Genomic DNA, 23,314 nt, shown 5'->3' with positions numbered 1-23,314 from the left:
AGCCAGTTTAAACAGTTTTGTGGAAGGTGTTGAATCATTGCGTAATGGATGTCGTCGGGACCGGGTGATGTTCCTTTGAGATTTCGGAGAATCGATTTAAGTTCCCACATAGAGAAAGGAGAGTTATATTTTTTTTCTGGGTCTTCGTTGTGGTAATATATGGGGTTATCTGCGGGTTCCTGATCTTCAGTTCATTGCCTTTTGAATCATACCTTAAAATGATTCTTTTCTATAAACTAATCCTCAAAATAAAAAAAAATAAAATAAAAAAAGGAAAGAAAAGAACAAAGCTTATTTTAATTACTTTTTTTTTAAACTTAACCCTCAATATTTATAGTACAGGCTAATGTTCCCTGGAAAAGTTTGGAGAAATTTTAATAATTTACCCGTTTGTGTTTATTGAGGAGCTGGTTCAATCTGTGTTTTATCCGATTTTTCCCATAAACCAAAAAATAACGAACTAAAAAATCATTTTGATTGTCCATTCCTTAAGTTTGGATACGTGCTTCTAACATTGTAGTTGTATACCTAAAAATTAAGTGAATAATAAAGTTCTTGTTATAACAATAATATTATTTTGTATGAATGGTAGTTCGTGGAAATAGATTTTATACATTATTAATAATATATAGAGGTATAAATTATTAATTCTTATTACTCTATGATATTATTATTGTTATTATTATGTTTACACAAATAAGTAATGAATTTAAAATATCTGTAGTTATTATTTTTATACATAAAATTATATGTTTTGTAATATATAATAAAATTATTATTTTATATTAGTAAGAAACAGTATTATATTTACCGACGAACGTCACTCCTTCATTTGCGTTATAATAACCTCAGTTCTCGAATACCAGAAATTCGTAGAATGCAAAAAATGTACATTGGACCCGTAACAGTAGAATAGGATTGTCGGCCAAGGGAGCGGATAATACCTTCTAATTCCGAAAACACTAAAACCACCATATCCTCTTCCCCACTCCACAGATGGAATCGATATACACCCATATAGATTGGGTTGGGAAATCATGGTACAAATAGGAAACTATGTATATTTCGAATAGATACCATCTGCATGGTGACAACATTCTGTTTATTTTTGACCGGGTTTTCATTTATTATTTGTATTTGAAGAAATAGTTTTAGATAAAGATTCATGTTCTACAGAAGTTTTATTTTATAACTCTTTTATTTGTGGTATTGGCATAATTATTATCTATTGAGAAATCACGAAACTGTAAACAAACATTTGTGGTGTCAAATATTAGTTTAAACTGTTGAAATATGTTTTAAAAAAAAACTCTTATCGAAAGAAACCTCAAATCGATTCTTAGTAGATATGACCAACAGTGATTTTTGTAAGTAATTTAGTTAGCACTATCAACTTTTTTGTTGATTTTCTAGACGAAGACATAATCTAAGGTTTGTTAATGCATTGTATTCTTATTATTTTAATTTTTTTTTAAATTAAAACTAATACTTTAATATTTTTTTTTTTACGTTTAAAATTAAAATAGTCCCTGAAAGAGAAAATTAATTAGCAATATTTAATCATTACATTTTCCTTGTTTGAACGTTAGACATTTCCGACAATGTATGAATTAATTTAAGTTGGATAAAATTTGATTATGAAAAAAGTTAATTTCATTATTTTAAGGGGAAAAAATTATTCGGTTATTGTTTAAAGTATATCATTTACCACTGGAATGAAAAAATATATAATAAGGTAAGGTGCATAATTTTTCGATAGTAACTTTCTTATATTTTATCTTAATTCATTCCTCCCGAATCCAATCCTTACAGTCCAAAATCCTTCGTAAAATCCTTAATTCTCCTTACTTTGTTACAAATCAAGTCATCCATCAGGACCTCAATGTTCCATATGTTGCCGATTTGGCCAGAACCAGATACCATTCCTTCCATGATAAACTTCTCAACCACCCAAATCCACTTGTTTGTAACCTGGCTTCTCCTTCATTATCTACTAATTCTCCTAGGCGTCTGAAAAGAAGATGGCCTCGAGATCTTCTCCTCTAGAAATGTTATTGGAGTACTATCAGTGGGTATCATGTGGGTATGTTTGTATCATGTCACTATGTCACCTACAGCAAATTTACTTGTTGTATATATGTGTATACAGTTGTAAATAACAATAAATAAATTATTGTTTATATAAAAAAAAAATCTTAATTCATCCATTAATATGTTTCGGGACCATCGATGCATTATCGGACACTACAATTCAAAATAACAAATTTCATACTATGCACACAACACAACAATAATTCAACAACATAAATTCAATTAAAATAAATTAAAATTAAACCTAACATTATTACTTTCTAAAACATCAACTTTAATATAATCTCATTTTTTAGTTATATAAAAATCACAACAATCATTATTGATGTCTACAAATGATAAGAAAAAAAACTATTTTCATGTTTAAAATGAGGAGAAACTCGATATACATACATTATTGTTAACCACACTCCAACTAAAGTTATCCTAATATTATTAATAACTAGTAGATTACCTCCATGCTAAATATATGAACGTTTTTAGCTGTGCGTATTTCCTATGTTATTTTGCAGTTTTTAGTGTGATTAACTATTTCTAATATTTTTGGATTTTTAAAAAGAAAATTGTGTTTAAGTTTTATGCTGTATTACGCCATTGCTGTGATGTTTTTAATGATTTTAAAATTTCCTTCGTGTTGCTCAATTCATTTTTTTTTTATTTTTATTTTTTTTAGTTACTCCAATATATATCCCATCACAGTAAAGGCAATTAATCTTATATTATACATTTTGTTTATTTTATCATTTATTTCAATTTTATCTTTCATAATGTTCAGGTAGTTATCTAATTTATTTTTGTTATATAATCCTAATTATAGATTATTTTGGTCATTTTAATGGTAAATGGCATGGTTTAAATGTCAAGGAGAAAAAAAGGTTTTAGAATTTTTATCCTCCCCTAATGGCTATGCGACGGTTTAAATTAAAAATAAACATGATTTAATCAGAACTGTAACAGAATTATAAAAGCATTCATTATGACCGCATAGCCATCAAATGCTGTACGTTTCTTATAAATGTATCTATATGTATGAAATGTATGAAGAGATTGGCTAGCAATTGATTCTAGAAACTCCATAACATCCATAGTTCAATGGCTTTACCAACGATAATGAACTTCAATCGGAATTCAATTGAATTGAGAGAATACTGAGGCTATTGCTGCCTTGGCGTTCAAAGGTTTAGGATTTCAGGAGGGTGGAGCCTGCTGGATTAGTTTACCACAGTCTGATATTTCCTCCTCTATAATCGAGTAATCTTAAACAAACAATTTATATTAAATAAGGAGCGTTGTTTGGGGAAAATGTCCCCCTCCCCTCACATTTGAATAGAATTCAAGTTGAATGTGAAAATGCTGCCATCTAGTGAGAGAAAAAAGAAGTAAGCTAAGTACCCACTGAGCCAGTGAAGACGAGTACCAGAGATGAGTGAGAACAAAGACTAAGAGTGACACCCAGGCTTTCTATGGAAACTATCACTCACGATGAGTGAATAGTTAATCAGCACAGCCAGGAAGAGAACAGGATCAGGATGAGAGGACCTTAAAACAAATAACCTAATCTTCAAGGATCTCAATATGTCACCAGTCACCAAGTAAATCGTCATGCTATCCACTATTTCATGTAATCAACTATCAAAATTATTAACTAACACAATAATACAAATTGGAACCACCTTTGGCAAAACACAATCAATTGTCATCAATTAACCAAGAATAGAGGCACTTTAATTTGTGCATTATAGTTTTAATTCATTTCTAATACAGTCCACTTCTTTATTTAGACCAGCCATAGCAGCATATAAAAATTAATTTTGGTAATATCCCCCAACTTTTATTCCGGGAAATACCTGAGTTAAACAAGCGTTGGAGAAACAATTCACTATAAATAAACTCCAAAATACTTCATACGATATACGAATCAAAATACCTGGTATCAGACTAGGTAAGTTGTGGTGCTGGTATATGTCTGTTACTGACATGGATTTTTAGTTAGAAGTGTTAGTATTGAGTTGCTAAACTAGTCCTCTTCAAAAAATTTAGAAATGAAAACTAAAAAAAAAAAAATCGATGAAAGAGCGTTTAGGAAATAATAATATTAAATTATTCTAAAATATTTTGTAATTTTATTTATAAATAACAAATACTTTTGTTTGTTTTTACTTGAGTATCTGACATTGATGTATGCTCCTCTAAAAAATTTAAAAAGGACCAGTAGTTATTAATTTCCAATTTTTTTTCATTTTGATTTCAATATATTCAATTTTATGTTTCTAATTTTACTGTTTTTATTTTGTAAATATCTTCTAGCATTGTATAAATAACTAATTAATATTATTATTTTTACTCCAGTATCGGACACTGATTTTAATGAATGCCCTTTTAAAGTATATGCTGGCAAATTAATTGAAATTAAGATAATTCTAAGGAGAGAATATATGTCTTAATCAATCTACTCTTTTTGGACAATTTAATGATATATTCAAAATGAATAAAAACAATTGGATACGAATTTGGGAAAAAAAAAATCAGAACAAGAAAAGGGAAGGAAAGAAAAAAATTATAATGGCTTGAACAACTTAAAATGAATTTATATTTCTAATTAACTGAACTACTTAAATTACAATGTTGCTTCTAGTGAATGAAAAGAAATGGTCAATATAACCGCACATATGATTAAAGATAGTCGTAAATACCCTGAGTTTTGGGATTGCAGATCTTGTCAAAAACCATCAAGAGAGCGGTGATGCTGTTGGCCAGTTTTTGAGTAAATAGGTTCTTAGAGAAGTCCAGGTCCTGTTGATGTTTGAAGCAAAAAATCTTACCTTTCGGATGGAAGTACTTGAACTTCAAACATTATGTGAGATACCAATTGTAGGCCTGCTGATATGTTACTTGACTTTTTTTCTTTATGACTTCCTTCTTAGTCATGCCTGATGCACGGGAGGAGAGAGGGTATTACAGGTTACCACCCTATTCTAACGATGGTGGGGGTCAAGTTTTCATGGGACCGCCACATAAATAACAGTCGACCCCCTCAGACGTAGATTGTGACCCGGCACCGCTGCAGGCACGAGCCAGTCTTTATGGTTACGAACTGCTTACCATACGCTTACTAACAGTCCATCTCGATCAACCAAATCTTCTTTGATGCGATTAAATCCAGGTTTACATTAATTGATATAAAAAATTGCTTTTGTACCAAAACAAATTAATCTAACGAATTTACAATAAATTAAGACAGAGAAGAGATCCTAACACTTATAATTATTTATATATTATTTCGACAACATCTTGATTTTCATATGTACGTTTTTTTATATTACTAAATGCTACACACTCGAAATCTTAAGGTAAGATAGACAGCGGTTGGATTAGATCTGATGATAAAAAGACAAAAACTTGCAAGTTTATCCCTATATTAGGAGCCAGGGGTTGTTAGGATCGGGAGGAAATCTTCCCAATCCGGAGAGGGCTGAGTCAAATAGCTTTTCCGGCAACTGGGCCCCTAACGCTCCGTATAAACCATTTTGCGAGGAGGGAAAAAAGGATAATGCAATCGCTTCTCCTCTTGTAGCCTCCTCTTCTTCCAGATACAATCATAATCATCATCAAACCCTCCAATTGTGTACAAACAATAACAGAATTATGCGATATCATGAAGCATTCGATGCTTCAAATGGGTTAATTGTTTCATATGTCAATATTTTTATAATAATCAAACAAAGAAAATTTTTATTAAATCCATAGGTTCAGTACCGACAACACCAACAACTCTTGTCAATCAACTGCGTTTCAATGAATTCTGTTTCAACCTATATCCTCAGTGTCGGACTTGAAACGATCCTCTCATCTTCGTTTCGGTCAAGCAGTAGAATTATACAGCTGGGGCACAGCTATCTATCCTAATAGTTATCCTTAAAGTTCGTGATGCATCCTGAAAACTTTCCATTTCCATTTCATTAGCTGATGATATTGATACGGTGCTATCAAGTCAAATAAAAAGTAAAGCATTGTGTTAGGATCAAATATTTATGTAAATATTAAGTCGCTAGGAGATGATAAAAATAGAGCCTTGATCAATAAATACCGATATAACATCGAGTGGTTGATGTGATATATCAATCTTCCACACTCGAGCGCGGAATGTATTGCACGGGAGTCTTCCTCGATGTTGACCTTCTAATTTAAATTAATGCATGAAGTACCACCCATGAGTGGTTCCTTCCCACGATTTTTAAGTGTAAATGAAACATTCCACATATTTACTTTTTGTATTTATTATTTTGTACAGTTGTAAAGTACATTAAATAAATAAATTTAAAAAAACTTTTATTATGTTATCAGATACCACTATTGTGTTGCACGTATTTAATGATTATTATGATACCAATCTATTTGAATCATTGTAGTATAACAACAAACTATTATTGATTGTTTTAAATCAGTATAACTTTGTAAAATAAAATTATAGAAACCGAAATTAGCTTTCTTGAAAATAGACCAAAAAATTATTTTTTGGTAAAACAAAGTCAGATTCGGTTTAATCGTCTTTTGAAACCCTTAAATATGAATTTTCATACTGATTAAAAATTTTTAAAGGATGTTTTTTTCTGCTAATGTATCTCATTTACGAAACAAAGTTATAACTCCTCACAATATTATCGAAATCCAACGCAACAATAGCTATTGGAAAGTTTAATTTTTGCTCTTTTACTTAGAAAAGAGGAAATCGGATCCAATAATTTTTAGCGTAAAAAAAAACTTAAATATGAATTTTCATTAAATAGAAAGAATTTTTTACCCGGTCCACTTTGCAATTTTTCAGTCGGCAGAAACTTGTGTGTGATGGGTACACAATTGAAACAATATGTCAGGTGAAATATTTTTTGTATTTTATGAAACTTCATATTTGAGGATGAATGACATTAATTATATATATATATATATATATATATATTTAATCTGCCACAGGAAACAAATCGATTCGTATATTATAACCTCACAATGAGATAATAACAGTACAGTATTGAAATAATTTAGACCGGCAACACAAACAAAGAGGGACAAAACATTTTTTTTGGAGAAATACTATTGATATCTGTTTTTCGCACCCCAAGAAACGCTTGGATACAAATTTTCTTTGTAATAAAAAAAAAAAACTCATAACAAAAAAATATAAATAAATCAATTTTTTTGCCTTATCAGGCTTTGATTTCTTTTCGAAATCACAAAAAATTCAACTTCAACACCACACTGCTAATCTAATCGAAAATTAAAAGGGGCTAAGGGCTCTATAAACTGCACGAAATGATACAAATTGGACTTCGCTGACGAATTAGAACTTGAGATATAAAATAAAAGGTTTAAAAACTTTTTCTTTATTTGAAACTTCTTTTTCTTTTATACAAAGGCTTAAAATCTAAAAGATATGGATATGGCTCGGAAGATCGAAAATTCAGTTTTCCAACAGCTATATTATGGGGGGATTTGGATTAAATTGTAAAATGTTATGAATTTCTTTTGTTCACGTGAAGCATCAGCCGAAAAAAATACCAATTTCCAAAAATTATTAATTTTGGATTAATATGAAAATTCCTATTTAAAGTTTTCAAAATACGCTTATCAAGGGTTAATAACGATGACCGAATCTGACTTTGTACGTTGTTGTATTTTTTTATATATTTAATACAAACAATAATATTTTGTTGATATTCTACAAAAAAAAAATGCATCCATTAATATATAATAATCATTAAAATTTCAAAAAGTTGGTGCTCTAACACACTAACGAAAAAGCTTTACTTATTCAATATAGGTAGTATATCGAATTTATTGAATATAATAGAATATAAGTAGATGCATTTTTCTAAATCTTTTGGAGCGTTCTAAATGACGCTTATTCAATAATGTGTAACAACAATGATATTAACCTATCTGAGCGTGTATACCATTATGAAATTGGAAATATTTTTTTTCGCTTCATGGAAAGTATAGTAATCCGGAGGAAAAGCTATGTCGAAAACTTTAAAGAAAAGAGAAGAAGTAGAAGATGGGCACATAATGTTAATATAACATAAGAAAAGAAATTTTTCTGTTCCGACTTCGTTGGAAGCTTTGTTCATATTAGAACATTATTATATTTACCCTACCAAACTTATATTTTGCTAATTTCCCATTTCATGTTGAGAAAAAATTTTCTCTAAGAGGAAAATATCGAGATTGTGCATTGGTTCCCGAAAAAGACCTATAAGGATTCGGAATAATTGAACCTTTATTGTTTTTTGCAAGGCTGCTTTAGGAAAGAGTGATGTACACAATAGAATTTAATTATACCTTTTATGAGAGCGAATTTCATTAAAAATAAAATATTGCAAGTTATTTTCTACAAAAAAGCATCAAATTAATACTGAATTCCCGGAACATGGGATTAATAACCTTAAAATCATTTTTTTCTGTGTAGGGTCTATTTTATCACTAAAAATAGCTACGCTCTTACTAAAAATTATAAATTAATTCAATTATTTATTCTTCTATATAATTCCTCAATTTTAGATTAATTTAATTATTTATTTAAAGTACTGAACATTGAACATTCTGAATCTTTTTCCAAAACTTCAAAAATTCGCGAAACAAAAAAATGGTGTTTTTAACTAATCAGCTTTTGCTGTTTTGTTTTTTTAAATTATACCACCCTTCCAAATATGATATTTATAAATATTCTGGATCTTCTTTTTAGGAAGTTTGATAAATTAATTTCTATAAATTATTGAGGTTTTAAAAACTTCCAAAGATGAATATAAATTATTTTATATTGTTCTTCATAGTAGTAGAACGTTTTTTAAATATATAATTTATATATTTTTTTCTTGATTGTGTTTTTTTCAAAAGTGGTGATAAGCACTACAAAACCCTCCTGATGATTGTTCGAAATAAAAGTTTTGCTTTTTCCGTTGAAACTAGGATTCAAAATCTTTACGATCGTCATATTTTCCCTACCGTATGTTTCTTATATTACTACTTAAAGTCATGATGTACCTATATGTAAAAACAAAAGTTAAATTTGAATAAAATTTATAATAATTTTAAAATTATTATAATTATACATAAAGACTATGATATGACTATAATGTTCTATATGTAACCGATCTAGCCCGAACCCGATATCATTCCTTCCATTACAAACACCCTAACCATCCAAATCCACTAGTTTCTAACCTTGCATCCTCTTCCATTCCTGACGATCCTCCGAGGCGCCTAAAAAGAAGATGGCCACGAGACCTGCTAATGTAAAACGTAATTAGAGTGCTACCAATGGGTAGTTTCTCTACACGTCTGTAACACTCCATATTAACTGAGATCAAATTTACTAAATGTATTATAAATTACAGTTGTAAATAGCAATAAATAAATAAATAAGAAAGAAAATTTGATGAGTATGATAAAATATCATTTTTACAAAAATATGTGCAATGTTACTATAAACTATTTTTTTTTCTGAATGGATTATGGAAGACACTGAGAGCAAAGGCTTAGCTTTGTATTGACACGATGCTAGGTCAGAAACCTTTTTTGAGTTATGACGATAATTTTTTTTTATGGCGATTTTTTGTTATTTAGCAATGATTTTTTTGCGACTGATGGCGCTAATTTTTAGCATTAATTTAACTTTTAAAAAAGTAGATAACAAGAGATTTCTCAGTAAGTGTAAAGTCTGGACATATCCATTCTTGATGTTGCCTGCCTCAATTTTCAATAAAGCGCATCCTGTGTTTCCTACTCAAAGATTTAATTGCATTTCTTCTTTTTTTCTCTTTCGTGAATTTAGATATTGTAATTGGAGAGAGTTAGCTACACCTCCTTGTTTCCTACACCTACATTTTCATAGTCTGGCTGTTTCGTTGAATTACTATCTATACCAGAAAAACTATAAACCCGAATTTGACAGAGCTAAAGTTTGGTTTTGTATAATATTTGTTATATATTACAAAAATTAATCTGATTGCTATTCAGATAACTAAATAATATCAATTGAGCCTTTTCCATTAAGTTTTTAAATACCTATAATGCTAACTAAAACAAATATATTTTTTATGTTAACCTTACGGTGTAGTATATTACTTACACATGTAGGAATCAATTACATTCGAACAAAAGATAGTTCAAGCAACGTGTCCAAGAAAACCTCCGCCGTTCTTCAAGGGACTTGAAATGCGATTTGCCTTGAAGAGTGACAACAGAAGGTTAGGGATGAGATATAGAAGCCCCTCCAGGGATGGCCAGACCCGGGGATTAGCCAGAATTTCATTAGGGAGTCCAAGACCCTTTTAAAAATGCCCTTGAGTTATGTGAGAGTCAAGTCCTAAGAGAAAAGATGTTCATTAGGAGTAGCTCTTTGTCAGAGCGGCTATTTCATTAGATGTACTCACGGGTCTACGTCTTTCAGCCATCTTCTAAGTCGGCCCTATCCCGTCTTTTTCCTTGTATAAATGTTATCCCGTTTATCCGCTCCTATTGTTTAAGTTAGTTGCATAGTTTACCAGGTGTTTCATTTTCTTTTTAATATATTTTTTTCCTTACTGTTCAGAATTTATCACTTATTTTCTCAACGCTCTTTCAAAGAATCTCATTTTTTATTAATGCTGGAATGCTAAAAAAACAATTCAGGACTTCGGCCTGCATTTCTTATTTACCTCTCTAGATCAATATAGTATCAACTCAAAAATTATTTATTTTTTTAATGTATGTTTTTTATAGTTATATGATCAAAAAAAAAACGGAACAAATTTAGCGACATTGTCTATATCAGATTAATTGATAAAAAAAAAATATATAGCGATTTTCTGGTATGTACCGTTTTATTTTATTTTATATTTGTGATACACAGAGTATAAGTATTTCGTTTTAATAATTATACAAATAAAATATTATATGAGTCGTTAAAAATCAAAGACCATTGTTGTTGTTGTTGTTGTTGATTGTTGCTTAAAGGCGTAAAACCCTCTGGTCATGAACGCCTATGGCATGATAAAAGTAAAAAATAAATAAATAAATAAAAAATAAAAAAAAATTAATAAATAAATAAAAATCAGAGAGGAGTTATAATTTATAAAGAAGGCTATGTGCTTTTAAAAATTCAAATACTAATGTAATTTTAGCTTCCTCATCTGTGAGAGCTTCTGATAAATTTGGGGTCAGTCCTATCATGTTTATTGTTGGCAAATAGTGAGTACTTTCTTCAAAAATATGTCTAATCGTAAGAATGGACAGACAATATTTGCACGTTGGAGGTGGCAGTTTTCTGATTAGGTGAGAGTATGACCTATTCTCAAGCGGGTTAGAGCAACTTCTTCCCTACGGCTGTTTCGGTAGGATGTTGACCATGGTTTTACAGATCGTTTTAATTCTTTTAATCTATTCGGAGAGCTTTCATCCCACTTGGCCTGCCATTTTTCTAATATTTGTAACTTAAGGGGTGTACTGAGTTCTGAAGGGGTAAGAACGGCGGTGCCTCGGTCAGGGAGTGTGAGTGCCTCTCTGGCAGCTTTGTCCGCGAGCTCGTTCAAAATAAAAGACCATTGTGTCCATTTATTACGAAAAATGATCTTTTTTTATAAAAGTTAAGCTCAAATGCGCCTTTACCAATATATGAAAGTAACATATAAAAAACTCTGAGATTCACACCAAAAATTTAGTATAAAGTAAAGGTTCATAATTAGAACAATTTAGGTCTATAGTTCTCCTTATTCCTAATTGACCCCCAACAATTTACTCTAAGCATCCATTTAAATTGAAAAAAATACAGGTGCAATTGCTTGTACAAACTGCCCACACAACGACCTTTATCCTCTGATGACAATGCAAATGTCAAATAGCAGGCAACGTGGACCAACACAACAGTAAAACAAATTAAGAGTACAGTACATCCATGGAAGTCATCAACCCAATGCTGAAGACGACACGAAGTAATACTTACCAGACTACGAATTGGACACACTCGACTAACCCTACTTACTGTCAGGAACATCTAGACTAACATGTTGACTGTGTAACGTATCATTAATTGTTAAACATATAGTGACAGACAGCAGGCAGGCGATTGACAGTGGATTACCACACCATTTGGCAACTATATTAAACGATAACAACCCTCATATTCCGGGGATATTTGATATAACTAGTTTCATTTATTTACATCTTTATCACATTAATGTCACCTAACAGTTATCGAGTAAAAATGTTTATGTTTTTTTTTTCTTTTCTCTCTCAATTTTATTTTTGTCAAATATATTTCTTAATATTTTTTGCTATATAATCAGCTTATGTATTTTAGGTATGATGATATTAGAAATATTCCGTAGAGGTCAGTAAGTTTGCATAGGCAAACTTCACCTTCGCTGAAGATTGTATTATATTTAAAAAAAAAACAGATTTAAGACCACTCCAAAGATACATCAATCAAATAAACCATTTAAACTAGACGTTGAACATTTAGTTGAGAAATCTCAAATACCATTCGACGTACAGATATCTATTAGTACTCAAATTAAAGCTAATTAAGTTTAATGGACTAAAAGTAATTTATGAAGTTTATCTTCGTAGGTGTACTAGTTTTCATGACATTTGCTAAAATAAATTGATTTATAGTTCGTCCGGGCAAATTTTCATGTGCTAAATTTATATTCATTTGCGAATATCATAAAAACTACTACTCATTCAAAGATAAACATATCAACTATTTTATAGTCAATTTATCTAGCTTTAATTAGAGTTAATTACGACTTATGGTTTCTGAAATAAAGGTTTTCATAAATCAAACTATTGTCCAAACAACTACAAATCAATTTATTTTAGCAAATATCATGAAAACTACTATTCCTTCGGAGGAAAAGGTAATAAACTGCTTTATAGTCAATTAAACTAGCTTTAATTTGAGTGCTGATAGAAATCTTTACGTCAAACGGTATTTGAGATATAGATTTCTCAAAATAAATTCACTAATGATCTTTAAGTACATTTTTATGAAATGTTGCTTTTTAAAAAGCTATATCTCAAGAACCATTGAACGTGAATTGCTCTATTAGGTCAAATATTTTGGAAAACTTCTTCTTCTTTAAATGATGTTCTCTTAGGTTTTCTGGTGTTTTTTTTAAGATATAGAGCCCGGAAGTAATTTTTGTATTCCTACCTATACTTGGCAGACTCATCAATTTTTACTAGTAATTATACATAGTTTTCATTAAAGTAATCAAAAATTGGCGTGAAATAACTCCCTGTTTTACTTCCAGGTTCTTGTTCTCAAGTACTAAATGGTTTATCTCATGCCACGCACGGACAGTGTAAGACATTCCAACTGCTTAGTCGATCAAAAATATGGCTAGATTCTTTGCTTCCTCTAATATTATTTCAACTGAAGAAAGAGACGAGGTTTAGTATAGTTATGAAACCGATCACACAATACTTCGCACCACAGTTTAGTTCTTAAAATCGTTTTTGTAACTTAAAAAAATGAGGAAGGAAACAAGATACTACGTCCCGTCATCTATCATAAAAAATTAAAATCTGTACCACTACAAGTCATGAAGGGTCGTGGATTTAGTACTTTGTAAGTAAGTCCTGTTACTAGACCAACGGTTGTTCAACAAAACGTGATTTGGTCAGAATCACGCTCGACCACGAGATTTTTACCCCATTAGGGTACCCAATTTATGAGGCTGGATGGACCCCAGGAGGGCTCCAGAACTTATAGGGTTGACTCACGGCTATAGTGTAACAGAAAACAATTTTCTGCCCAGCCGTATTCAAACTCTGGTACCTGGAGTTAGTAGCATCGTTCCTTACCACTGTGCCACCGCGCTCCCCCCATATCATAAATCTAAATCTATCATACACCAACTAATTACTAGGAAGATACATATAAAACACGTTTTTTTTTACATTTTTTTATTACATACCGAAGTATTTCCGAACATGAAAAAATTAGATATTTTTTGGTCCTTAATTCGTAATTTTACCACACTGAGAAAAGGTTAAAGGTTATTATAATGTACCGATATTTTTTTATGTAGAATAAAAATAAAATATTACTAATTGTCTTAAATGAGTTTAAGTATAAAAAATTACAAAATCCAAAAGGTACTTCCCGTGACGTATACTAAGGATCAGTCAGATTCATAATTATCATTCTATGAATCAAGTTTAAATATAAATTAGCATAGAAATAGAAACATCTAAAGTTCTGAACTTGATTTTACTCTCTTTCATTTATCTAAGTATGAAATAAGTAGTAAGGGGACGTATTGGGATTGAAAAAAAATTCGAATTCATATTTTCAACGGAAATAAACGTTTTGAGGTTCCCTTAGTCCAAATGACCAAGTCTCACAAAATTGTGTGTGTGTGAGATCAACCGAGCGCAAAAACGAAAAGTTCTAAACTGAAATTACATATTCAGGACAGGTGTATGCCTAGGATGTGACAGCAATTTTTTGGTCGAAATCACCTTATTAAAATTACCACTTTAGAGATTGATTTTATTTTTTTATTTGAATTAATATCATGATATTAATTATTATATTATATTATTAATTGGAATATTCAATTATAAAAAATATATATATATTTTCTTTTTTCATTATATGTTAATGATCTATTTCTCCAAATGTAATTCTAAAGAAACTTATTCAGAAATTTAAAAAAAAAAAATACTATTATTACCTACTTTATAGTAAAAGTTTTTTTTTTTGTTTGTATCAACAATACTTTCTTTAGAGTTGTAAGCATAAAACGAATGTTTGTTGTTTGGTTCCAATATGTTCTTGCTGGAAGATACAAGAGAAACATAAGGGACTACCACTTCCTAGCCGGGAAAAGGATGGGCGGTTTAAATGCGACACTAAAATCCGAATTAGCATTTACATGGGAGACCGAAAGAAGTAAACAATCCCCTAGGAAGCGATTCATCGCAACATCAGGCACTGACTGCTACATATGTAAGAGTATGCTGTAACAATGGGTCAAGTTGTTAGCAGCACCTACAACTATTTGCTCGAACCGAGGACCAGAATCCCAAATATCCGACCAATGCCCCCATGCAGCACATAGCTATCCCCCAACTATCTCAACTCCAATAGCCGTCCTCCCGACAATAGTTTACCATTACCGTCTGATTTCAATAACAAAGCGTTCGAGGGACCCCCACAATCCTTCGAGTTCTCTGCTAATGGCCTCCTCAGATCTGTCCTTTTCAGAAAGTTATTATCATCCCTTAAAACCAATCCCGCATGTTTTAAACTATTTAAATAAGATTGCTAAATTATTCATTTGATTTCCTATTTTTACTACATTTTTAAGTCATTTAAGTAACAACTTTGGTAGTTCATTTTTACCGTTTTACCTGACCTACACCTGAAGTTCTAAAACCATTAACTTTAATTTGCGCTCAAACGATCTATTAAATACGATCTATTCCAATACCTTTCGATGAGAGTATGGTTGACATCTGAAATGATTCAATTTTAAAACTCAAACCTTAACCTTTTATGATTAATGAAAAATTATATATAGAGAATTTTTAATTGATCTTTGCTGGATCATAACATTAAAATCCATTGTACTTTTTGGAGTATTTTTAATTTTCTAAAGTTTCCTTATCCCCCTGCTCCGAAAATAATTCAGTGATTAAATTACCTTTATATATGAGAAGAAGATGGTCAGCAAAAAAACACAAATAAGCAAAACTTATTTATTTGTGCCGACGTTCCGACTTAAATTTTAGGCCTTCATCAGGGCTGAAAACACTCCCTCTCTCCCTCTTCCCCTCCCCCACTCCCTCTCACTCTCACTCCCTCCCTTCCCCCATAATCATCGTTACAAAAATAATGAGTAATAACATGTTTTAAATTTAGACCCGGTTCAGATTAATTTTTAGAACAACAATAGAACTGTTTAAAGTAAGAAAATAATATTTAAATATTATACTTATGTATATATTTTTGTATATCTTTATTAAAGTAAAACCGCTGAAATTATGAGTAACTATAGTTCCAAAGTTAAATCAATTCAAGTTTCCAACAAAGCCGAGTTTTTGAAGCATCGACCAGTTTTTGAGGAAATTCGTAGAATATTATCTAGCTCAGTGGTTCCCAAACTGGTTGCCACGTCACCCTGGGATGCCGCAAGGAAATACCAGAGCGCCGTTGTTATAATATTTGATTTTGCAAGTTTAATCTATTTATATAAAACGGTTACTTCATAATATCTTTGCCTATGTTACGCTTTTCGCTCGCCTTTTAGACTTTGAAATAAATACATAATTTAGAAATATTCCATGTATTAATTAATAAATAACCCAAGAACCTTTATGGGTTGTAGCGGTACTTTTTATTTATTTTAAGTAGGTATCTATTATTAATGGTTACCCAATACTAATATTTTGTTATACATAAAGGTATTTTGCGTTTTCATAAGTGTTGGAGCATTTAATTTGACATTTTTTCCTTATATTCAACTAATAAAAAGAATATTGTGCCGCGATTATTTTAGCGTAACAATGGTGCCGTGAAATGTTTTTAAACTGAAAATACGGTGAAAAAAGTTTGGGTACCGCTGATGTAGATATATGACATATATTCATGTTTTCTATAAACCATTGAGTATTTCTTATTGTTAGTATTATTTGATTTTTGATGATTAATTATTTGAGTTAAACTCGAAATAAGTGGAGTCCTTCTGTACTCCAACTAGGGAAAAAAGGTGATCAGCCTCGTTTAAATAATAAGTAGAAAAATCTACATTTATGCAATAAAATAAAATCAATCTACTCCACACTGGCCGATTTAATTTATTGGACATAGACACATGGGCGGATTATACTTTACGTATTTTACTTTACTATTAATTTATTTATAATCAACTTCCTAAATGTTTGTAGCTTTTGGCAATGACGACATTAATCCAAATCGTTTTACGTTGAATCCGAATCACAATAAACGATATATATCAAGAAAAAATGTTAAATAAACTTATAAAATTGTCCGGTGTTTGCGGCTTTAGCGCACAGGCTGATTACCAGTGATGCGGCGAGAAGGATGCGCTGGGATCTCTTGAGCTCTGCTCTACCCCTCACACGTGGGGGATAGAGTGGGCTCAGGGATCCTCTGGTCGATTGTGTAAATATTTTATATATTATTTTATTTATTTATTTTTCATACAGATAGTTTGATTATGTTCATCTTGTCTATTCTTTTTTTTGTATATATTTTAAGAGAGTTTTTTATTATTTTTTTTTTATTATTTTTTTTTATTTTAGTATGTATGAGATCATTCATCACTATTACCTATTGCCCACAACTGTGTGGCAGATTGTAATATCTATCAATAAATAAATCTAAAAAAAAATAATAATATGATTGTCCGACATTTGACATTTGACTGTGAGAAATTTTTATTTTGCAACAGAAAACATTTTTTTTTTTTTTAAAGCACCTTGTAAATGAAACTAAGATATATCAGTACTTTAGCCAGAATACAAAAATGGAGGATACCATATTAATTTATTGCAAAAAAAGTTTTATTTTTCTTTAGGAGAGAAGCACTTCCTCCTCGCATATGTCATAGCTAGATCGTTTGGAAATTAGGTAAATTCCACTTTAATAAAGTAAACAATCTATACTGTACCAATTGGTTTATTAAAACTTTAGAGTTGTATAACTAAACACTCAATTACATCCATTAATTAATTCTATGACGTTTGAAAATACAGTTAGATCCTTCATGGTTTTTAAAAACTTTGACACGACATGATCTTTTAATAAGCCAATGTTGGACGGGTCACGTGGATAATTATGGCTATTTAGAACCGACGAATCGTACAGGAGCAGACCATCTCATTAGAGAAGACCTGTTTGCCCGAATTGATGGATCGTCCCAACATATAGAGCAGTCGTTTGCATTTATGGTTCACTGCCTCTTTAGCCACGTCAAACTGAATCCTGGGCACTATGCGGGCACTGCTATACAGTTCGTCAGTCGAAAAATCATTCTACATTTTTCTATCATTTATCTAATTAGTTTGTTTAATTTAATTTTAATATTCTTTGGACCCGATTGGGGCATTGATGAAAATTGGATAGTATGAGATAATTTTAAAAATGACTACGACCAATGAAATATACCAGAAGAAGGTCAGCAGATTAGCAAGGTTGGTAAGGTTAAAAAAAATTGAAATAGAATAAATAAGGGAAACTTAATACATTATCGGATCTATAATAGCATAGTTAACCATTGAATACTAGTAAAATTAACAAAACTTCACCTTATCTTCCACTAACCTCAAAACGCTTAAATATGGAAGTGAAACTTTTTCTTGGTTGACATGCACATCAGCCGAATCACAGGAGCAGAAATTAAATAAATGTGCAGAATAGTCGCAAAAATGAGGAGAGACCGCGTACGAAAGCACAGAATAATGAATCAGCTTCAAGTGTTTGAACTAGGTTCGCATTGATGACGAATGTGAATCCAGAAAGGTAATGAAAGTCCGCCCGCTACGCAGGAGGCCCCGTGTCCCCTCAACAATCATCATCGAGGATTATTTTCAGAGAAGTGGAGCACGTGGAGGGGAAACTCTCACTTAAATGAAGAGGATATGTCTTGGTGGACTGGCTCCGATAGTTCTCTACAACCCTCAACGCTAGAAATAGCTCGAAGAGGAAAGTGAAAAAGAGTATGCATTATGGATTACAATAAAATATTTATTGATTACAACTGTATCTGTAAATAGTATACTATATAAGATACACATATTAAGATAAGATACATATACTGTATAAGAATTTTTGAAATAACTCCCAGCTACTATGTGTCTTTGTGTCTCCGCTTTCACCACTTTTCATTTTGATATGTGGGAGATAAAATCATAGTGGTATTAAGTGACTTTTTAAAAAATTTTGACTGGAGTACAAAAATACAATCTAAAAAAAAGTAGGGTTGAACAGTTTACAGAAAAAGTAAACTAAGTCATAGCCTAGTATTTTTTAATACGGTAATAATTTTTTAATACAATACGATTCGCGAATCGTGGAGGATACTTAAAGCTCTCAGAACACAAGTAAAGGTAATCAGATTCCTCTAATAAGTGAGACCTTTAAAAAAACCTGCTCACTGAAACAAGGCTAGAATGGTCTGGTAAATATACACCTGAGGAGCATGCACGAGGTAAGGTTACTGTGCAAGAGGATGAAGTTCTTGTTACACTCAGAAAGGCTGTGGGACCTGGCGGTATTTCGGTAGAGCTGTTGGAGGCAGGAGGAACGAGACTGTCAAAGGCTTTAACAAAAATAATAAACCTCATACTGCAAGGGCAAGAGCTACCACAATATCTTAAGAAAGGATTTCTTACATCTATATATAAGAAAGGGGACAGGAATGAATGCCGAAATTAAAAAGGTATCAGTGTCCAGAGTTCAGTATCTAGGGTAATTGCAAGAATTCTGAAGGGTAAATTAGAAGAGGAATTTGTTACCCCGGAGGAACAGTTTGGTTTCACTGCAGCCAGGTCTTGTACGGACAGTATATTTGTCCTAAGGCAGCTAATAAAAAAACGAATGGAGTAAGGAAGGGCTGTACACATAGCTTTTATAGACCTATAACTGGATTATGACAGTGTACCAAGGCATAAGATGTGTATTGCCTCAATAAATGCAGTGAGGAGTCTGTACAGAGTGAAGCTTGGTACTTACTTGTTTGAGCCTTTTTCTGCATCTAAAGGTCTTAAGCAGGGATGCAGTATGTCCCCAACCGCGTTTAAAATTTATTTAAAACAGGCAGTAAAGGAGTGGAGTGCGCTATGGGAAGGGAAAGGAATTGACATCAACGGACGTATGCTATTCTCTCTTTTCTTTGCCGACGACCAAACAGTGGTCCCATATAGCAGAGATGGCCTGGAAGAAGCGCTGAAGGCTCTGAAAAAAAAATACAGCCTGTGGGGTCTACAAATAAATTTTGATAAGACCCAATACCTGCCAGTAAACTGCAAAGAGGCCGCGGACCTCCAGATTAATGGAAGTGTGTGTAAGAAGGTAGACTCCTTCAAATACCTGGGGTCAACAATAGATGGGAACGGTGAATCGGAACCAGATGTTAGGAATAGAGCTGGTCTAACAAGAAGGTTGACTAGAATGTTGCACCCAGTCCTCTGGAATACGGTCATCTCAACGGACAACAAAAGGCGAATTTTTAGAAGTATTGTTGAGCCTTTACTTAACTACCCCGCAGAAACCTGGATACGTAACCCAGGACTCTACTCCAAGCTACGAGATGGATTTCTGGAGGAGATGCCTGAGGATTATCTGCCGAGATAGAGTCGGGAATGAGGATATTAGAAGCAGCCTAGGGGTGACCGAAGGAGTTCCGGAGAGGATTGGAAGGAGCAGACTGCAATAGTATGGGCACTGTCAGCGAATGCCAGAGCGTAGGTGGCCGAAGAGACTTCTGCAATGGGAACAACCAGGAATACGGAGGAGTGTAAGACCCCGAATCCGGTGGAAGGACTGCGTAGAGGAGGACATGGCCGGTAGGGGAGTTGAGGAAGAAGATTGATGGGATAGAGAAAATTGGAGGGACGCTCTGACTTAACCAGGCAGCCCATTGGGGGAAACCCCTTGACAAAGTATAAGAAAAGTAAGTTTTATTACTACACAAAAAGATTGTTTACAGAAATAAGCTGACTTGAGAAAATTTAGCATCTTCCTGTTGATTTGTCTATACTTTTCGGAGATTCAAAATTTGTATTTATACTTATAACTTGCTTTGTTATTGTATCAAGTAATTTTGCTGATAAGATAGAGTTCGCCTTGTCATGTATTGTCTAATAAAGTGATTTACTATTTTTTTTTTTAAATAAATATTTCACTATTGATTATCTACCAGTATAAACATTTAAAAGAATAAGATTTGAAAGTGAAGAAAATAAAAGGGAGGTGAATGAAAAAAGATATCCCTATTTCACTACCTTGGGATGGGTGTCCCAGAAGCACGTAAAAATTAGATGATTGCTGAGCAGAACAAGGTGAAGGTCATATCAACATGACCACTGGGAGCAATGGAACTACTGAAGAGATTATAAAATATATCACAAATCGTTTAACTGTTGGACTAACATACAACCTATTGTTAGGTCAACAATCTGAGAGGGGTTATCCTAATACAAAAATTCATTGGTTAATTATATAGACTATATTATGAGAAAAATTTTTATTTGAAGGAGGTTGTTTCTGAAACTTATATGAATTTTACTGGAATAAAATAAACAAATTATTCCTATGAAATGTTTTTGAAGGTTACATAATTTTCTAATTACGGAAGTTTAACAGATTTTAAATAATAATTCTATATGATATCCGAAACTATAATGGTTCTAACTCCATATTTATACAAAGATTCATCTGAATTCATTAAAATTCCCATATTTTGGAAATCTTGAATTTTTTTTTATTACGTCTTAAAATGTAAAATCTAAAAAAATTCTCACATATTCATGTAAATTAGAGGAGAAGTAAACTAATGTTGGAAATCAGGACAAACGAGATAAAGAGCCTGGGGAGTGAGTTAGCGCGGAGAAGACTGATACTGTTGGACCGAAGGCCCCAGAGGAAGGTAGAGGATTAATGCCTCCGGTTTTTTTCCCCTACTCTCTCCCCCGCATCAACCCCCTCCTCCCATCATCCCCCCACCACCGATCGTTCCCTAATTTATGTTCTCTCCCACCACCCCCTCTTTCCCTTCGCCCCCACCCCTCACTAGCAACATCGGTACGCCCTTCAATCGGCTAATTGCCTCGTCTGTAACATGTAAACCCATTGGGCTTTCACTATTAGTACACCGCTGAGTGACTTTTCGAACCTCAGCCCAAACTCTCTCTCTCTTTGACCCTGTTTTTTATTCTTTTTTTTATATATGATTATTGTAGAAAATAAAGTTAGATTAAAAAAATATATATACTTCTTTTTATTATCTGGTATCAATATGATACGTATGTGAAACTATAATTATCACTCTAAATCCAAAAGAGTTGATTTAGTTCTAATTTTACAATTACTTTTAATAGATAGACATTGATACGGCAGGTTGGAGTTCATAAGGAACCTTTACTAGCCTAACCATGAAGAGTAATGAAATGAAAAGAAATGAACTGCCGAATTTTGTTATTGTTGTATTTTAAATAAGTGAACATAATAAATGGAAGGACTGAAAACAAAATATAGAAAAATATACAAACTAGAAAAAAAAAGAATAAAGCAAACTTAAAACTATTACAAAAATTAAAGTAAGGTTGAATAAAATTTAAAAAAATAGGGGGGTCCCTGCTGTGATTAGGTTATGTCCTCGTGAAGGTAGATTCTGAAAAAGGGTACATCTGCCCTCCTTGTCCTCTGGGATGATGAGCCGGCGCAGTCCCCCCCCCCCTGACTAAAATGATTAAGACGACGGATATGGCCTGAATACTGGCAACTACGAGGGCGTAGAGAGAAGACATTAGAGACGGTGTGTGCGCACACAAATGAGATGCTAATGAGTATTGTTTTATGTCTGCTATATACAAAAACAACCGGGTGTAGATTTGTTTTGTTTGTTATAACATCTGTTGCATATTCGATTATTGGACCGTATTTTGGCTACAACAAATATCATTCAATAAATATCGAACACATCCCTTGTAAAAAAAGTTATCAAGAAACGACAAGCTTGTCCCATCGTCCTAAACCCCCCAGTTTGTTGATAGTTTTGCCCATTGTTGAAAAAGACTAAATGCTTCCCCATCAGCCATTTAAATGACATGACCCTATTGTTTCCAGTGTTTCTTTTGATTCATTCTCCACTATAAGATAAACAATAAAATTATGAACATTTCATAATGTACAGGGTAATTTATAAACTTGAAATTAATTACCATTTGCAATATGAAATAATTTTAATGTATACATATTATATAGAAACTATTATAAAAATATTTAATAACTTTTACAAAATATCAGCATTTCTTTTTTATTTTCCATAAACATTGTGTGATTGTGGTATTCAAAGAATATTTACAGAGATATAAATTAATAACAAAATAATAAACAAAACAAAACAAAAAAAAGATGAAACAAAATCTGACTTAAATAAATTTATTGATATTATTTTATATCAATAAATTTATTTTTATTTCAATTTAATTATAAAAT

This window comes from Halyomorpha halys, unplaced genomic scaffold, assembly GCF_000696795.3.
Source record: "Halyomorpha halys isolate HHAL.00 unplaced genomic scaffold, Hhal_1.1 Scaffold184.1, whole genome shotgun sequence".
In the NCBI taxonomy this organism is placed as follows: Eukaryota; Metazoa; Arthropoda; class Insecta; order Hemiptera; family Pentatomidae; genus Halyomorpha; species Halyomorpha halys.
This window is presented reverse-complemented; position numbering follows the sequence as displayed.